Raw genomic sequence first — 21,101 nt, forward strand, 5'->3', positions numbered from 1 at the left:
CACAGAGAAGAAATAAAAAATAAACATCATTGTCTGGTAAATGTATTTTTTGGTAACTGGAGAATATCACGTAAGTGAAATAAACCAGAGTCAGAAAAATCAAAGGTTGAATATTTCTTCTCATATGCAAAATCCAGAGCAAAATAAGGGAAAAAATGGGTGAGGAGTTCTCCATGAAAGAAGGAAGAAAAATAGAGTAGAAAAAGGAGGGAGAGAGGAGGGACAAGAAAAAGGAAGAACTGCAGAATGAAATTTACCAAATTATGCTATGTACATATATGAATATACCACAGTGAACTTCATCTTTGTGTGTGTGTGTGTGTGTGTGTGTGTGTGTGACCAATTGGAGAAACATAAATAAATAGAAGGAAGACCAGGAGAGTAGAGAGAGAACAGAGGAAGGAATGAATGGAGGAAAAGTAGAAGTACTAGGGATTTAAATGGAGCAAATTAAACCCTGTGCATGTATAATTATGTCAAAATGAACACTACTATTGTGTAAAATTATAATGTATGCTATGGTTTATACATGAAGTATCCCCCCAAATACTCATGTGTGAAACAACGCAAAAATTTTCAGAAGTGAAATGATTCATTTTTGCGAGATATAACCCAATCAGTGGAATAGTCCACTGACATTGATTAAATGGGTGGTAATTTTAGGCAGGTAGGGTGTGAAAGAGGAAGAAGGTCACTGAGGCCATGACTTTGAGATTTATATTTTGTACCTGGTGAACAAAGCTCTCTCTCTCTCTCTCTCTCTCTCTCTCTCTCTCTCTCTCTCTCTCTGCTTCCTGATTGCTGTATCCTAAGCTATTTTCCTTCTTCATGCCCTTCCACCTTGATGGTCTGCATCACCTTGGACCAGAGCTCTGGAGTTGGCTTACCATGGATTGCACATTTGAAACCATGAGCCAAAATAATCTTTTCTTCTTCTATGTTGTTCTTGTCAGGTATTTTAGTCACAGGGATGAAAAAGTTGACAAACAATGCACTAATAACATATTTTTTAAAAAAATATCTTATTTCCATTCCACACTTGATCTTAGCCAAAAGGCCGAGAAGCGATGTTATTTCCATTCCTATGTCAAAGAAGAATAAACTTATGTCATGTAACTTGTTTTATGTGTTGTATTCTGTAAAATTCTTCTGACCAATATTTTCTGTGTAGGTGAAAAGTCAGGGTGCAAGTTAACCGCCTAATGGTTATTGCATGCCTCACTCACTGCAAAATATTAAAAGTTACATGTGTGTGCAAAGATTAGTTATGAGGCCTCTTCCATTTTGGGTGGTTGGTTAATACATGGAAATAGCACAAGAATGGACATGGTGCAGTCACTTGGTCTTTTGTATTCTGTATTTGAAACAACTTCTAGTATAAGTAGAATGTATAGTGGCTCAAGAATACAAGCAAGACCACTTACTCAGTGTTAGATGAAGCATGTTTTCTTTGTGCTCTCTTTGAGCTTCACTGAACTCCCATACATCATTTGTTCATTGGAATTCTGTGTGGATGGGACACAGGGAACCCTATATGCAAATGAAGCAGCAAAGAATACTGACTATGCATATGATAGGTACTGCCTCTACTCACATGCTGTATTCTCTTGTTGTTTTCTTACAAATCACAGTCAAAGTTAATATTATTATCTAAAAAAAAAGAATTTGCAAATGCAATAAAAGAGAAAATAGATAAATGGGATAATATCAAACTGAAAACTTTCTGCATAGAAAGGAATGAATACACAGAGCAGAGACAACATAAAGAATGGGAGAAATTATTTACAAACTATACATCTGATAAGGGTCTAATATACAGAAAATACAGAAAACTCAACAGCAAATAGATAAAATAATCAAATTTTTAAAATGGGCAAAAAAACCCTGAATAGATACTTTTCAAAGGAAGGCATACAAGTGGCTAAGAAGCAAATGGAAATGTTCAACATCACTCTTCATTCGAAGATAAAAGTTAAATCATAATGAGATATGGTCTCATTCCAGTTAGAACAGTTATTATTAAAAAGACAAGAGAGAAATGTTGGTAAGTATATTAAGAAAGGGGAACTATTATCCACTGTTGGTTGGAATACAATTTAGTATAGGCTCTTAGGGAAAAAAGTTTGAGGTTTCTGAAAAAAACTAAAAATTGATCTACTATATGATTCAGCAGTCCAGGGTATATATCCAAAAGATATAAAATCAAGTTATCAAAAAGATATCTGCATGCCTAGGATTACTGTGATAGAATTTACAATAGCAGAATATGGACTCAACCTAAGTATCCATCAACAGATGAATGAATAAAGCATATGTGTGTGTGTGTGTACATACACACAAAAAGAATACTATTCAGCCACAAATGAACAAAATTCTGTCATTTACAGTAAGATGGATAAACCTGGAGATTATAAAATTAAGTGAAATAGCCAGGAACAGAAAGACAAACACTATATCATTTCTTTCATGTGGAATCTTAAAAAGCTGAGTTCATAGAAGTGAGCTGAACAATTAACAGCAGTTAACCAGAGGTTGGGGATGTTGAGACTGGTTAACAAGTAAAAAGTAACAGCTGGATAAGAAGAATGAGATCTAGTGTTCTATTACACATAATGGTCACTATAGTCAACAATGCTGTATCATACAATTTAAAGTAGCTAGAAGAAATTATGAATGTTGTTATCACAAAGAAAGGATAAATGTTTGACATGATAAATAATCTAAATCTTCCCTTAATATTTGATCGTGACACAACATAAGTATCACCCTGTACCCCATAAAGTTGAATAATTTTTATCTTTCAATTTTAAAAAAATTAAGTGAAAATTCAAAATAAGATTAAATTCATAGAAGTAGAATAGAATGGTGATTTCCAGAAGCTGAAGGGAGAGGTGACCAGAAAAAAAGATATTGTTCAAGTTGTACAAAGTTTTAGTTAGGAGGAATAAGTATTAGTGATCTATTACTGTACAACACAGTGACTATAATTAATACTGTATTATATATTTCAAAATTCCTAACTGAGTAGATTTTAAGTGTTATAACAGCAATAAAATAATAAGCATTTGAAGTGACTGATATGATCATTAACATGATTTGATTCTTCCACAATTTACACATGTATTGGAACATAACTGCCCCCCATAAATTCATGCAATTTAATTACAAACTAATGTGTTTAAAAAAATTTTAAGGTGGTAACAGTAAAGCATTAAATCTAGCATTATGCCCTCCTGAGTGAAGAGTTCTATTAGCAACTTAGGTTGTATGATATGGCTTCATCTATAATCCCACGTTGGCTATCGCTTCATCTCCATATATATACCCTTAAGGAACAGATAAGTGCATGAGTTTACCCTACACCTGGACAAGAGTTCCTGTTATGGTTTGGATGTGGCATATCCCCAAAATCTCTCATGTGAGACAATGCAAGAAGGTTCAGAGGAGAAATGATTGGGTTGTAAGCATCTTAACCCAATCAGTGAATTAATCCTCTGATAGGGATTAACTGAGTGGTAACTAAAGTGGTAGGGTGTAGTTGGAGGAGGAGGGGTTTGGGGGTATGGCTTTGGGGTACATATTTGTATCTGGAGAGTGGAGAGCTCTCTGTTTCCTGATCATGATGGGAGTTGTTTCCCTCTGCCACACTCTCCAGCCATGATGTTCAACCTCTAGCCCCAAGAACGGAGCCCGTCTTCTATGGACTAGGCCCTCTGAGACGGTGAGCCCTCCAATAAACTTTTCCTCCTCTACAATTGTTCTGGTTAGATTTTTTTAATCACAGCAGTGCAAAAGCTCTCTAAAACAGCTCCTGTCCCACAGAAACTCTGTGTGGTAAGCTGTGGTGTAAGCTACCTCACAGTGCTGCTGGCACACTTGGGCTGTGGGTTCTCCTTATGTAAACACATGATTCTTGCCAGTTGCACACACAAGTGCTTGCCACTGCCACTTAGAGCCTTATCATCCCCTTCTCCACTAACATCCTACTTGAATCTCATTTTTTAGCTTCACTCCAAGTATCTATGGAAGCCCAGTTCTGTGACCCCTGATTTGGAGGCTACAGTATAATATCTCTAAATCCTAGAGTTTTTCCTCCTTCTTCCCAAAAGATTTGTTCCATTTGCTCTTCCAAGCACATTCTGCCTCACTAGAAATTCCATCCATATAGTGTCCACCTGAGGGGACATTAAATCAAAGAGTGCAAATTGCCTATTTGTTCCATTAAAGTACCCATTGCTCTTCCTTGACAGTTTCAATGGATTGGTTAAAAAAAAAAATTAGTAAAAGTTCTGCACAGCCTTCTCTAAAAATACAGTGAGGAGAAGCAGTTGAATTTTGATTAGCAGTCATCAACTCTCTCAAAAGAATTAAGACTTTCTTTGTTGTGTTTGCCAATATCTGTGATGTAAACATTCCCATCATGACCAATTTTGAGCTACCAAATTATGTCAACAGGCTCACAAAATTTCTGAAAATGAAACAGTGGACATTTTAATTCTGTGTTGGAAAAACTTTTATTTTGTTTTCAAATCCCTATCAGTTATCATTACTAAAATGCACACTATTATCAGAGAAAGTAATACTTGGCGTTCGATAAGTGTTCTCCTGAAGTCTTGTTCAACAGAGTGGCCCTATTAGGAGGTGGTGGAATCTTCAAGAGGTAGGGCCTGGTGGGAGACCCATAGGTCACTGCGGGCATGTCCTTGAAGGGGATTGCTGCGAATTTCTCTTTCTCACTTCCTGGCCATGAGACAAATAGCTTTACTGTGCTATGTGCTCTTACCCTGATGTCCCCCTCCCAGAAGCCTAAAAGCAATGGATCCACCCAATTACAAACTTGAACCTCCAAAATCATGAACTAAAATGAATGTTTTCTTTTATTAAAATGATTGTCTCAGGTATTTTTGTATGGAAAGTTGACTACATAAGCAACTTTCACCTTTACATTCCTATCCTTTTGTTCTACAAAACCTTCCGGGAACCATAACAAACAGACTTGACCCACTATTAATTTTTCTAGCTTCAACTGAACCCTCCTTCTATGCTGCATGATTATCACATTGATCCTCCCTTGAAAATTCCATTAACTTTCAAATCTTCCCTATTTGAGTCAATCCTTCAACACCATATCCAGACACCACTGGTTTTGGAAATGCAACCACACTTCCTATTTAGAAGGAGCCCTGTGTCTACACCATACATACTGAATGCACCTGATCTTGTATTAAAGGAAAGCTGTCATGTACTTTCTTTGTTGCCATTAATTCCTTTTCAAACTCTTTCTAGTTTCTTTCTCTCATTCTTCCCCTAAATATCATAAATATAGAAGTGCCTATTATTTACCATGCCTGACTATTTGTGCTATTTAATCTCTACTATTAAATATCTACTTCTTTAGCCTTAACATTCCCTTTTATTATTTCCATCCCTTCTTCCACTGGAAGTTTTCATTCAATTGAACATGCATGTTGCCCCCATGTTTTTTTTAAAAAAACTTTTTATATCCAGAACTTGTTTTCTAATATCATTCCCCAATTCTAGGAAGGGACAGGGAAATTGCAAGGTAATTCTGAAGTATTCTGAAACATTGGAAAGTAGGAAGTACACACACACACAGACACACACACACACACACACACACAAAAAAAAAAAAAAAAATCAGAAAGGTACTTAGGTATCAACCTTAAAGAGCTCCTAATGCCCAAAGCTGGAACAACAAAATAATGCAGTACAGACTATACGTTAAAGCATAAAGCAAATACACATGAGACTACTGTATTATTTAAATAGGGCAAAAAAGATAAAGTTCCCTTACAAAAGCATAAGTAATTTACAGGGATTTTTTTTCCTTCTGAAGGTAGAGCTTAAATCCCTCAACCTACTGCAAATGAGTGTGATGGATCCAGTGATACATTTCATAGAGAATGAAAAGGGGAAAATAGTAACATTACAGTGAAGAAAGCCTGGCAAATAATTACCTTTACGAAGAGACCAAGTTGAATACCACCAAAAATATTGTGTACCCTTAATACAAAGAAATGAAAAAGGCTTACCCTCTCTGGTATTCTTTCCAAAAATGCATATTTTCAGTGTTATTATATGAGGAATATATTACATGAACCCAAATTGAAGCACATTCTAAAATATATCTGACCAGCACTGCTCAAAACTTTCAGGGTCAGCAAGTACAAGGGAGGGTAGAGAAACTGTGGAGACATAATGATGAAGTGGGATCTGATAGCTGAGATTGGATCCTGGAAGGGGAAAAAAAAAACATTACTAGAAATACTAGTAAATCCATATAAAATGAAGGATATAGTTAATAGTAATGCACCAATGCTGGGTTAATAGTTTTGGGAAGTCTATGTGGTAATGCAAGGTGGTGACATTTGGGAAACATACTTGATGATGGTTGTGTAGCAACTCATTGTATTATCTATGTAATTTTTTTCTAAATATTAAATTATCTCAAAATAAGAAGCTTATTTTTAAAAGTCACTCTATCTTAATTTCCCTCTAGCTATTATCTCCTCTTTCCATCTGACAAATAAATCATTGTAATGATAATATTATATTTTAAAATGAACTTTTATCACAAGAATTTTAATGACGACTAAGCTACTAAATAGAAATATAAATTATAAATGTTTAAAATATTGTTAAATTATGCAGAGATAATAATATATCAGTGAAAGAAACTTCCAGAGCCCCAAAATAATCTATCAAATGTCTTTATTATGGAAAAATAGCATTTATGCAGGAAACAATATTTTTTAATAATAACCTCTGATCTGCGACACATTCTAGAAATTTCTTTTACTCATTATTTAGTATTCTCTTTCTTTGAAATGAAAATTTCATGTTAATATCAAAATGTATTAACAGCTCTTTAGACCATTTTTCATCTACTTTTTCCACAAAAGCTATTGAGATAACTGTAATACACAAAGTGCTATTCAAGGTTAAAAAGGAAAAATGTGGGACAAGGATAAAACCTTTGTGTCACCAAGTTATATAGCTGATAGCAGCTGGAAAAATACTGTGCAGACCTTCTCAAACTGGCATCTCAAAAATCCTTTGTGTATGACTAACTGTCTAAATAAATGGCAATTACATTTGCAGCAAAAGGTCCTGGAGAGGAAAGGTATTGACCCAATGAAAATGAAAAAATCCCAAGGCACTCTTTGAAAGCCATTTGTGGCCATATTTAAATAATTACAGTATGAGCCCAGCTCCTTTAACCATAGAGCTCTTGAATTCACTTGTTGAGCACAAGTGTATAATGTGCACTAATTTGCCCTTACTAAAGAGTATACAAAACAACTCAAAAGTAAAACAAGCTGCAATATAAAGGTATTATACTAGCGAGTAGGGGGGAGGGGAGATAAAAAGGACAGTTAGTATAAATAATGAATAACTGGGTCTGATGGGAGATGGAGGATGGTTTGAAAGGAAACCAAAAGCTAATACCTCCAAAGCCCTTCCCTCTCCTCCTCCAACCTGTTGCCTCCAGGGAATTGTTCCTCCCTGCAGGGAGTTAAAGAAGTTGTTAATTAATGCCTCCTGGGCTGCTTCCTTCCAGCCCAAGATCACTCCACCTTTTGACCCATTATTTGGTCTCATAGGCCAGAGAAGGGGAGAAGAAGGGCATGAGAACAAGGAAATCTAAAATGTATAAAAGTGGCAAGATACCCTCACTTCTTTGGATACCAGCTCTGGATCCCCTTCTCTTCAGAGAAATCTATCTCTGTTCTATACTTCAAATAAAACCTGCTTTCTATCCTTGCCTTGGTCTTTTTCAGATGTTCAGTCTTCACATCTGGGAAATCTGAACTCAGCCCTGATTAATTTTCCTTATCACCGGTATCACTAGTGCAAATTTTAAGATCAGTATAATTCATTTGATAATGCTAAAAGTTTATGTTTAGTGATAATGGGATTTATAAACTGTCATTTAAATTTTTTTAAGAGAGAGAATTTTAATATTTATTTATTTAGGTAGTTATTGGCGGGCACAACATCTTTGTTTGTATGTGGTGCTGAGGATTGAATCTGGGCCGCAGGCATGCCAGGCGAGCGCGCTACCGCTTGAGCCACATCCCCAGCCCCCATTTAAATTTTTTATTGTTTATTTTTATCAATCACATGTATACATAGTATCAAGAGGCAAACAGATATACAAGGCAAAAAAGCAATAATTTCATACCTGTCTCCATCCCTGTTTCCCAGTCTTGAAAGAACTAAATTCAATTATTTTAAATGATTTTTTAATATAATTCTATATTTTTATATCTATATGTGGTATTTTTTTACCTTTTTATTTTTATCTTATTTTTTTTATAAACTGAATTTTTTAAAAATATTTTTTTAGTTGTCAATGGATCTTTATTTATTTTTTTACTTATTTATTTATATGTGGTACTGAGGATGGAACCCAGGGCCTCACAGATGCCAAGCAAATGATTGACCACTGAGCCACACAATTTTTCTACAAATGTAATTACCATTTTTGCTGCAAATATAATTGCAATCTTATCCACATTTCCTTTACTGCAAATGTGATTGGCATTTACAAGACAGTTAGTCATACACTGAGCTACTTTTCTTTAAAGTTTTTCCTTATACATGATAGTAGAATGCATTTTGACGCATCTATATAACTGCAATATAACTCTCATTCTTGTATGACTTAGAATTACACAGATCATGTAATCATATGTACACATAGGATATTATAAGGAGCATCTGCCATAGACATTCTGGGATGCGCTAGGACATAAGGAACAGCAGCCATTGAATGCTTAGCCATATCTGCTTGCAATTGATAAGGAACTGTAAGGGGAAACTAACTCTAGGCATGCTTAGTAATGACTGGTTATAATTGATAAGGAGCACAGCTCCATGGACATGCACAAAGAACATGCCCAGCTGAAATTATATCACCTCATTGGACATAACCAATGGACATTGATTTTCATTGGGTATAACCAATCACCAACATACACCACCAACTTGGAACTGTATTTAAATTACATCGGTGAGAATGGCCACTTTGCTGTCTGTCTCTGGATTGATTCCACCATTCCCTGATGTCCAGCCATCCACTGGAGAGAACCACCAGACAAGGACTATGTCTACTCTTTGGTTAAGAGAAGTCATATGGCATCTGAGGTATTTTGGGACTCATATTTGCCCTAGGATTGTGTGATTTGTTTATAGTGTTTAATTAGTGTGCAAATTGAATGCTAATTGGGGTGCTCCTCCACACCTAACACTTTTTTCATTAATTGTTTTTATTTGATGATTGGTGTGATTGAATATACGCTTGCATTTAAAGACAATCTGTCTCTGAGTAACTAATAGTGCTGCTCACGACAGGTAATAATGTCTGATTCATTCTACTATCATCACAGCTGTATTACCTCCACTGTATTATGAAATTAGCATCCACATATCAGAGAAAACAATCTTCCTTTGGTTCTTTGGGATTGGCTTATTTCACTTAGCATGATACTCTCCAGGTGCGCCCATTTACTGGCAAATGCCATAATTTCATTCTTTTCAAGGCTGAATAATGCTCTCTTGTGCATATACATACCATGATTTCTTTATCCATTTGTCTATTGAAGGGCATCTAGGTTTGTTCCATAGTTTAACTATTGTGAATTGAGCTGCTATAAATATTTATGTGGCTGCATTACTGTAGAATGCTGATTTTAAGTCCTTTGGGTGTATGTATTTACCAAATCATAGTAATAAATATTTGGTCTTTATCAGAGGCAGACCTGTTCTTTACTTATATATATTGCTTCCTTTCTCCACACTCCAATTTTACCCACAAGGTTAGGAAATGATGAAGGATGTTACTTGCATGTACAGAGGTATCTATATTACAGTAAAGGATCCCTGAGATTATAAAGCAAGACAATTAGGGGAGATGACTCATCCACATTTCCTCTTCTCCAGGAACAGAAGCTAGAGCAGGAACTCAAGAGTAGAAGCCGGAGAAGATCTCTACTCTTAAAATCTGAGTATCACCTCTGGGTAGTTAAGAAAGGTTTTGCTTTCCTGTTACCCTTTAAATGGTAGAGGATGATTCCACCATGAAAGAGATAAGTGATTACTGGTCTAACACCCTTAGAACTTGAAGAGCAAAGGTAGAGAGGGATTGTATTCTGTATCTCTCAAAATAGTATGTCAATTTCCAGATTCACAAACACTTGACCTTGAAGAAACATGGAAATATGCCCATGGTGTCCTGATGAATTCCACATTTCTAAGTGATTTACGCTATTACTTCTTAACTTCAAAATTTTAGTCACTATGTATTGGCATCTTGCACCTTTGCCCCCATCGGCAATTGCATATTTTATACACCTATAACTCTCAAAGCAGTTATATCACAGTTTGAATTGGCTCAATATTCAGAATCATTGTTACCACATAAATGATAATCATTACTGAGTTATGTAACAAACTATGCTAGCATCCCATTATTGTCCCAGAATGGCTTTATTGGAGTTATTAATATCCCCCTTCCCCATTGCTTAGTATTTTCTTTACCACTAACGAAAGTCCACATTCTCTCCTCAGGTGTAGGTAACTTCATTTATAATGTATCACCTTTTTGAAGAACTCTTGTAAAGACCTAGAACTTGCACCAGTCGGAGAGCAGCTCTGCAGGCAGCCACGTTTTCTGCCTCCCCTCACATTCTCTCCATGCTTCCAATTTTAGTTGTAGCTGGGGTAATCTGTGCCCTACCATCTCAGACTTACCTCTTTCTAGCCACATCCCACCCAAAGCCCTGCCCCCTGCCTCAGGGTCTTACCCTACTCCCCCATACAACCCAGCAATGAGGAACAGCAGTCCAAGGGGTAATTCTGAGCAACAGAAATGTTGGCCACTGGATTAGTATTGCAGCTGCCTCCCTTTACAAGGAAAAAATTCTTAGGTCACTGCAGGTGCTTGTCACCTTCTCACCACAGTCCCGTGGAGCGGAGCCATGTTTGCTAATAGTGTGACCTCAGTGAAGGCATCTGTATTGGCTTTCCCCCTTTCTTTATCTAATTCATCACTTCCTTCACTTTTGCTCTTTGGGATTATCTACACATAAACCATACCCAAGTCCTTGTTGCAGGCTCTACTTTGAGGGAACTCAATCTAAGATTTCCCTTCACTGTCCTGCAGAAATTATTCCCCTTTCCCTTTGGTTAAAATGCCAGTTGGATTCTTTCTTGTTCTTATTCTTGGTTTCCTTCTTTTTTCTTATGGAGCACATCTTTCAATAGAATATTATACCGAATAATTCTTTTTTCCTGGAATTTTGAAGTCATTCTCCAATGTTTCCTGGCTTTCAATAATTAATATAAAATATTCAATGTCATTCTAATATTTTTACTTTGTATTAAATTGATTTTTTTTGTCTTTGGAAAGTTAAAATATCTTCTCTTTTTCAACATTGTTGTGAAACATTACATTGATGGATAGGGTCACAGTAATTTTCTTCCACTCAGTCAGAAAATTGCTACACGTTCTGAAATCTGAGATTCCAGTTCTAGAAAATTTACTCAAATCTATTTTGAAATAACTTCATTTCTTCTATTTGCTTGTTTCCCTTTTAAGAATTCCTATTTCTTAGATACTGAAATTCCTAGAATACCTTTCTAGTTTGTCAATAATTTGTCTTGTAATTTTCATCTCTTTTTCAAAAATTGTTCTGAGAATTTTTTTACATATATAGAATATTTGTTTATTTATTTTTACTTGTTTTTATTTTTTAAATACATAACAGCGGGATGTATCACAATTCTTATTACACATATAGAACACAATTTTTCATATCTCTGTTTATATATAAAGTATGTTCACACCAATTCATGTCTTCATACGTGTACTTTGGATAATGATGTCCATAATATTCCACCTTCATTTTAACCTCCTTGCCCCCTCCCTTCCCCTCCCACACCTCTGCCCTATCTAGAGTTCATCTATTCCTCCCATTCTCCTTCTCTCTACCCCACTATGAGTCAGTCACCTTATATCAGAGAAAACAACAATAAGTGTTGGCAAGGATCTGGGGAAAAAGGGAGGAATAAAACCACCTCTGCTGTCATTTCTATTAAATTGAGAAAGATAAAAGATGATATGGAGTCCATGAATAATGCCCTTGTATTATAAAAATTATTATTCAAAGAACAGAAAGAGTTCTTGCAAATTTAGAACCTTCAGCAAATAGTAAAAACATCAATGAAATGATATCATACACATCATACACTGCTGGTGGGACTACAAATTGGTGCAGCCAATATGAAAAGCAGTATGGAGATTCTTTGGAAATCTGGAAATGGAACCACCATTTGACCCAGCTTTTCTTCTCCTTGGACTATACCCAAAGGACTTTATAACAGCATACTACAGGGACACAGCCACATCAGTGTTTATTGCAGCACAATTCACAATAGCTAAACTGTGGAACCAAACTAGATGCCCTTCAGTAGATGAATGGATTTTTTAAAATGTGGCATATATACACAATGGAACATTACTCAGCAATAAAAGAGAATAAAATCATGTCATTTGTAGGTAAATGGATGCAGTTAGAGAAGATAATGCTAAGTGAGAGAATTCTTAAAATTTTTCTTGCAATCATTTCATTGTCTATAGGTGAGTTCCATGGTTATGGATTTAACAGTGGGAAAAAATATTGGGAAAAAAATGCATATGTACTGAAAACAAATAGTGTTTTTTCCCATCATTATTCCCTAAACAATACAATGTGACAACTCTTTACGTAGCCTTTACATTGTATTGGGTATCATAAGTAATCCACAGAAGTTTTAAAGTGCAGGGGACAATATGTTTAGATTAAAATAGATCCTTTTCCTTCCTGGCACCTACAGTCTAGTTGGAAATAGTCTAGTTGGAAGACTCACAGGAAAAGTCTAAGATGTTACAATATAATATATTTTAAAAGACTTGAGATGCATGTAAAACTTTACTTCAGAAGGAAGAGCTCAGTAGAGGTGGTATGCAGGAGGCAAGTCTCAAATACAGTCTTAAAGGGGATGAAGCTTTCAAAACTGACAAAAACAGATTTGGTTTGCTCATCAGGTGGGGGTATGAGTAGACAAAAACACAGCAATGAAAATCATACAGGTTACAGGTAGTTACACTGCAGAAAGATAGGGAACTAGTAAAGAGGGTTCTCTGAAAAAAAAAAAAAAAAACTTCCACTGGCTGGAGCAGGGACATGTGACTAATACCGGCAGTAAAAAGAGCACTGCAATACAGTGAAATACCTAGAGCTGGATACATTCCAGAAATGCCAATCAGAATAGGGGACACCTAACAAAGTAGGCTGAGTAAACAGCAGCCTCTTTTAGTTCAAGGGGAAGATAACTTAAGTTGTCTCTAAGAGGAATGACAAAATGAATCCTGAAGTTTAGGAAGAATAATCAAGAAGGAATGTGCACAAACTTATTAGGAAAAAAATCAAAGGGACCCTTGTGGTTGACAAGATATTAGTTAGAAGAAAGTCACAGAAATCTGTGCTTGAGGTTATAATGTCCTGGAAACCCCAAACAGAGAAATAGAGAACAAGGCCTATATATTCATAAAGAAAAAAATTGGTATGTTTAATAGCTGCTTTTTTAAAAAGTCACATTAAAAAGAGCTCTCATATTTTAAGATCAAATCACCAGAGATATTTATGAAGTTTCCAATGCTCAGGAAATAGAACATCTTAGTCACCCCTACTGGACACCCCTACTTAGTCACCCCTCCATGCCACTCTAAATTGAATTATTATTTTAATTTTGACCTAGTTTGTGATTCTGGGACATTTGCCAAGAATCCAGAGATCAGTTTAGTAAACAAATGTGTATTAGTATGTGTAATTTATTTTTAATGCTAGGGGTTCAAACTAGGGTCTCAAGGATGATAGGCAAGTAAGTGTTCTACCACTGAGTTACTCCCCAACATTAGTATATGCAACTTAATAACTTGAAAAGCTAAATTGAAGACTACCTAGAATGAAAGACCACTTACCATATATTATTGTCAATACCACATTAACCATACTCTTGAGTATTCCATGTATCCTAATCTTTCACCAACCATTTGGTAATGGTTTTAAGTAACAACAGCATCATTTAAAAAAAAACACACACAACAAAACTTCACATAATGTTGCACCCTACTTTTTTGCAAAGAAATACATATATATATATATATATATATATATATATATACACACACACTAAAAATTATTAAGTGGTGAAATATGGTATTCATCTCAGAAATACATTTATTATTGAGTCTACCCTAGAAGAAGCATAAACTGTCATAATAAATTATGGAAAGCCTAATAAATTACTTATTCATTTAAGCAAATAATATGTAAAAAATATGATGAGTATCTATTACACATTATGCACTGAATAGGTCCTAAAGATAGAAATGAGAGTAGGAGAGTCTTCTTCCCCAAAAGTATCACAGGTTGGTCCAAAGAATTACTCAGGATGTCAGGCAATCTCATAAGAGTGACACTACACTTGTTGCCTCAAATAGTGGCAGGAATGAAAGGGGAAGGACTCTGATATGAACTAGCAAGAGGAAGTGTGGTATCTTGAAGTGAAATTAACTTTGCCCTTTTACTGAAGTCAGTTTTGACTTCTCTCTCATATCCAGCACCCAAACCATCATCAAATCCTGCTGTGTCTTCCTTCACAACATATCCCAAATCCCATCTTTCTTACATGTTCCTCTACCACAAAATAAAGTTCCAATTACCTTCCTGTGAACCTGTTGCAAAAGTATACTCACAGGTCTCCCTGCCTCTGACTTGGCCTTCTAGAAAGAAGCTCTTCTACTCTAATATCATGGATATGTTTTTGAGATTGAGTCAAATGTGTGATTCCTCTGGTCAAACAGTCATTTAGAGAATAAAGTTGTAATAATGATCAATAACACCCTAAATAACCTCCTTGGATATCCCTGTGCAAATCAAGAATACTCCCAACTCACAGGTTCATGTTTACTGTTCCCTCTTGTGTGCATTTGTGCTATTTCCTAGTATATGTCCTCCTACTTCTTTTGTCTAGATATCCCTTGATGTGAATGTTTTTGTTTTTTGTTTTGTTTTGTTTTTAAACTGGGGAGTGAATCCAGAGGTGCTTAACCCCTTCACGCAGCCCTTTTATGTATTTTATTTAGAGACAGGGTCTCAATGAGTTACTTAGGGCCTCACTAAGTTTCTGAGGCTGGCTTTGAACTTGCAATCACCTGCCTCCACCTCCCAAGCAGCTGGGATTACAGGTGTGCACTGCTGTGCCTGGCTTGAATATTCTTTTCTAACCTATAAAATAACATCATCTGCTATCAATATTTAGTCAGTTGTTTTATTCTTTATCACACAAGTGTTTATTTGACCCTTAGCTGGAATGAAAATGCCACAAAGGCAGAAACTCAGTATATTTTTATCCTCTGCAGAAATCCTAGAAACATACCTGATACATACAGATTGTCCACAATCAGAATCCATTGAACTAGTAAGTCAAATGTGACTGACATGAGCTTAAGTCTTTTATGTCTTTTTGTTATTTTCAGTCTACCTAAGTAGGCAAATAAATGAAGGATAACAAGTAAAGAGTTAACCCCCGTTATAGTCGGTAATACTTTTGCTCTTAACCCCTCTAAAGGTTTAAACAGCCTATGTGTTACTATTTTTTATTTTAACATTTAAATAGGATTTTATAGAGATTTTGGACTTAAAAGGTTATGCAAGCCATGTTAGGAAAATTCTAAAACAGAAAAGTATGCTTTCAAAAAAATCACCAAGGAACTTATTTCTCAACACTATCAATGACTAACAATTTCATGTAGATGATCATGTGGTATGTAAAATTTTCTGTTCCCACTTTCCATGCTTAATAATCAATACTTAATTTTGTGTTGCATTTAAACAATGATGTGTTTTGTGTTTGTATATAAATTATCTTTTAGATATAAGGCTTCAAAATATACTTCGACAAACATATGTAGCATCTAACTTAGCTTGTGTTGCTAAAAGTTGAGATGCAAAGTAATAAAGTAGTTAGAGCACAGAAGTTCTCTGTCAGACCACCCAAGGTGCAACCAGCTTCACCCCTTGCTAGCTCCGTCATCTTGGGAAACTTAATCCTAGTGCCTTGGTTTTCCTATCTGTAAAAAAGAGATACTAACAATGCCAAGCTCAAAGGTTTATTATGAAAATTCAATTGTGTGGATATATGTAAATTGTTCAAAATAGTACTTAATAAATATTAAGTTCATATCAATGTTAGCTGTTAATGTGAAGAAAGTAAAATCCAGTATTACATGGGAACATCTGAAATGTTTTCAAAGATGAGGAAAAGAGTGGAGATATACTATTAGTCCTTTGATTATAAATAAGACCAAATAATTTTCAATATCTTAACCATTTTCCTTTCTTCTTTTATAATTAATCTGCTTTAACTCCTTTGATGATTTCTTATTTGTGTTCGTAAGCTTTTCATTATTGTTACCAAAATACTTGGGAAGAACAACTTACAGGAGGAAAGATTTATTTGGGCTCATGGTTTCAGAGAGTTCAGTCTATGGTGGGCTGGCTCCAGTGTTCTGGGCCTAAGGTGAAGCAGAATACCGTGGTAGAAGAAAATGTTCAACTTTTTGGCAGCTGAGAAGCAGTGAGAGAGGAAGGGGTAGGAGAGAAGATAAATTCGTCCAGGGACCTATTCATCTAACTTAGTCTCACCTCTCAGTAATCCATTCAGCTCTCAGTGTTCTCATGATTCTATCAATTCCCAAAGGCTCCACCTCAACATATGAGACTTAAGGGGACATCCATGCCATAATATTATTCATTTATAAGAACTATTTAAAAATTGGGATTAACCCTTTATATATTTACTAAAATTAATTCTCTAAATTTTTACATCATTTTTCATTAATATTACTTATTATTTTTGCACTAAAATATAAAATTTTAAATGTTATAATATTAAACCTATCAATTTACGATTTAAATTTTTCCCCTTTTTTGCTTCTGTAGTTTCTCTAGAATTTTATGATTTGAAATTTTACATCAAGCTTTTTAATTTATCTGGAAATTGTTGTCCATAGTGTGATGCATGCATAATACATGTATAATATTAAAATTAAATTCCATATCCTAAATTCTAATTTTAGTTTTAAATCAATATTTGTGAAATGATTAAATTTAAATTGAGTTGACAGGATAAAAATTGCATTGATACGGTATTCTTTTGTCTATCCAATTGAGACTAAATATTGCTTTCATAGGGAACTCCTAATATAAAATTCCAATTAAAGGCTGAAAGCAATGTGTGAGAACTTCCTGCAGTGTTTGCTGCATGCAGATGATCTTGCAACACTAACAGCTTCATATGCTCAATGTGATTGTGCATGAGCCTGTTACTAACATATCCACTCCAATAAGCTGGCTAATGTATAGCACAATAAATAGAACAATTAGAAATATCACAGTGTCAACCAACTTGTGAGATTCTAATCTGTTTCTAACCACTTAGACTTGTTTTCCTGCTGCTGTTTTTAAATCCCGTACTCTCATTAACATTGAAAAGAACACAGGTTTTCAGAAGAGTTATGTAGAAGACCTGCTGCTGATTACTTGTCCTCGTATTTAATAAACCTGATTTTTTTTAACTAAATGAATTTTAAGAACTCTATCTTGAACTCATTTCCAAATGACTATGCAATTATTATTTTTTCACTTACCAGGGGTCTGGTCTGATCAGACCATTGCCTGTCTTGTACTGCTGGACTAGGCAATGCAGTTCAACAGGCCCCTCCACTGGAGAGGAACCACAGTCTCTTAATCAGAAAGAAAGATGCCAATGTTGAGATCAGGAGCCCTCTTGGTACAATGTAGAAGTCTTGATGAGACAGACAAAAGGTTACAATTCTTTTGCGTCTATGTTGCATTATTGTTTTTTATTCAATTTGGTCAATTCTTCCTGGTCAAACTTATAGCAAGAGAGGCCACCTCCAACATGATTTTTATTTTTCTGACATGTAAAAGCCAATGCTTAAACCACAAATTTATAGTTTTCATTTGTGGTGAAACATCAGTGTTTTAAGTAGATTCATGCAATCAATAGATATTATTTTGGCCTTTTTCCCCCTAGTTTTACTTGCTTTTTTGCAAAAATTTATGATAGATTTTCCAAAGAAATTTTGTATCAATAAAGGATTTGCTTTGTAAAAATATGCTTGGGCTACGTTCTGTATTATAATTCAACATAATATAACCTAATAAAAAGAATAAACCCCAATTAGGAAAAAATTTACAGAGTATGTTTTTGAAGATAAGTGTGAATTATACAAATGGCTGCTAATATCCGGTTTACTAATCAAGAATATCCAGTATCAAAGGTCAACTTAGAGAGACAGATGTAATTCAAAACTCCTTACAAAATGCAGAAACTTTGCTACATCACATTCAAATCTTTCATAGCGAGTTATAACAGAAAATTGGAACATTTCTAGATGTATTAACCAATGGCTAGGAAAATAGATTAAGGCTATTCAATATGGGTTGTAAAGATTTCTGAACCACATTTGCTCTTTCCAATACAGGTACACCATAGATGCAAGGTGAAAATATAGTGAAGGTTCTGAGTGAACTTCAAATTAAGACCTATGGGAAAACCATTTTCACAGATTCTATCAATCAAGTATTCTATTTTCCCAGGAGGAATATAGTTAAATTATTAATTATGCTCAACCTTTGAAACTGGGCATCTAGGATGCTTGTATGGAAACTAAATTATCTTTCACCAAGAAACATTCCAAATGTATTTTTTTCTATTTTCTTTATGGGTATGTTATGTGTGTGTACACACTAAAGCAATAGAATTTGGCCATAATAGAATATTCCAAATTTAAATACTCACATTGGAGTATTTGTCATCTCTGTGTTCTTCAGCATATTATCAAGGCATTCTAGGATTCTAGATATGGTTGTTTATTTTAATTAAGTATAAATTGTCCAAGTAATAAAAATAATGCAGGTAGGATAGGATCATTCACAGAGTCCTTTACTTAGCTACATATATCAGGAATCCAAGTGAAAACAGGAAAATGAGTAATGAACTTTCTAATAGGACCTTCTTAATTATCATTATCAGTGCTGCTGTAGTTCAGAAAAGGTACAGGAAGCAAACCTCTGATGCACACCACAAACAATATACAAAGTGAGTTATTGTGGGTAAACAAACAATTAAGAATCTCTTGATTTCTCGTTACTATCCATAGAGAGAGGTGCTTTGACTGGCATAGCTGGATGGGCTGGTGGAAGATACAGAGTCCCATGATACTTGCATGTTTATGGGATAGCTAAGGAATTGGGAAGGGAACTTGTTTTTCTATGTAACAAAAGATCTCCTGATCCATGAAATGGCCTTAAGATAACTCAGAATCTCCTGGGGCCCACATAGCAGACATTAGCCAGAGGCCTTGCATTTCTTCCTAGGTTCTACTGCCAACTAACCAAAATAAAAAGGTGGAAAAGGAGACCCATGGCATTTAGACCAAAGGTGAATCTCTCCTCAGGAGCATGAACCCACAATTTTCCTATCCCAGATTTTTAAAAAATAACAAAAATAGAGCCAAAACTGAGAAGGCAGTTTTGAACTGAGAAGGCAGTTTTGACACGACTGAACTGCTTTGCTGACCTCTGAAAATAGGTATTTCTTGATGTCGGTCCTTTGGCAGAACGGCCCTTTTCAGAATGCCAAAGGGTTATAAATTTTTGAGTCTGTCTAACATACTGCAATAAATAATGACCACTATTTTCTTCCCCTGATACTTCATCTTACAGAAGTCTTTCACAAACAATTTTACTTCATGGCACACAGAGAAAATGATAATACCTCTACCACACACTGAACAAATTGGGATGAATTTTGGGATAAACTATGTGTAAATATTAATTATATGTTCTTTATATAAGATAATTACAACAAAAAATAAATTATAAATAATTAATGGACACGTTAAGTCTAGAATGTAAATAAAAGTAGTAAAGAAAATCTTAAAATGAACTCTTATTTAATAAGAAATGAGACTGTTCTTATGATTGTTTTTCTTAATGTTTCGAATGTCAACACACAATTTTTTATCTAAATACATTAATAATAATATCTTCAACTTTTTGTAGCCATCCTGCTGAGAAACTGTTTTTGCATATGACAGCAAATTGCAGAATGACACTGATTGCCAAACGCTCCTGCAGATGAATACTTCATTTCATCTATTAAAATAATTTCAGCTAATTTCATCTCTTAACATTGTATTTGAGAATGTAATCACCCTTTAACTTTAAAAGTTCGTTCTTATCTTTCATTGATCTATGAAATGTTAGAAAAATTATATATTAATCTAATTAGGTTTTTAAATTTCAATGGAAGTTTTTCAGATTAAGTATTTAAAACAGTCATGAAGAGTCTTCTAATTTCTGATAGGTAAAGATATGGAAGTTCTGACTCCCACACTTATCAGCAAGAAAAAACCAGGCAAACTAAAAATCAATGGCTTTTTTTGAACCCACCATAGAACTGACATCATAAGATACACCACAATTCCAATATCCTGGAGAGCCACATTCACTCAGAGGGATATTGGCTAGTTCTGATTTCCTGGAGCAAAGTCTCAGGAGCCATGGACTACTAATTTTGACAAAGTACTAGAGTATTACAAACTTATGTAATAAGACAACAAAAAGAATTAAAAGGTATATAGTTTGGAAATAAAACTATTTTGGGTGAGGTATCAAGGACTGAACTCTGGGGTACTCTACCACTGAGCCATATCCCCAGCCCTATTTTGTATTTTATTTAGAGACAGGGTCTCACTAAGTTGGTTAGTGCCTCACCATTGCTGAGACTGGCTTTGAACTCGAAATCCTTCTGCCTCAGCCTCCTGAGCTGCTGGGATTACAGGTGTGTACCACCACACTTAGCAAAACTATTTTTTCATTATCTATAAAACGTTCCTAGAAGTAAGCAAGAATAGCCAAGTCGCAACACATAAGAGCAAC

General features: G+C 35.0%; 1 pseudogene; it reads right to left on the reverse strand.

Annotated features, from left to right (window-relative positions):
• Positions 1–940: 940 nt before the first annotated feature.
• Positions 941–1,069, reverse strand: LOC120892142 (U2 spliceosomal RNA; annotated as a pseudogene).
• Positions 1,070–21,101: the final 20,032 nt, after the last annotated feature.

This window comes from Ictidomys tridecemlineatus, chromosome 2 (assembly GCF_052094955.1).
Source record: "Ictidomys tridecemlineatus isolate mIctTri1 chromosome 2, mIctTri1.hap1, whole genome shotgun sequence".
NCBI classification, from domain to species: Eukaryota; Metazoa; Chordata; class Mammalia; order Rodentia; family Sciuridae; genus Ictidomys; species Ictidomys tridecemlineatus.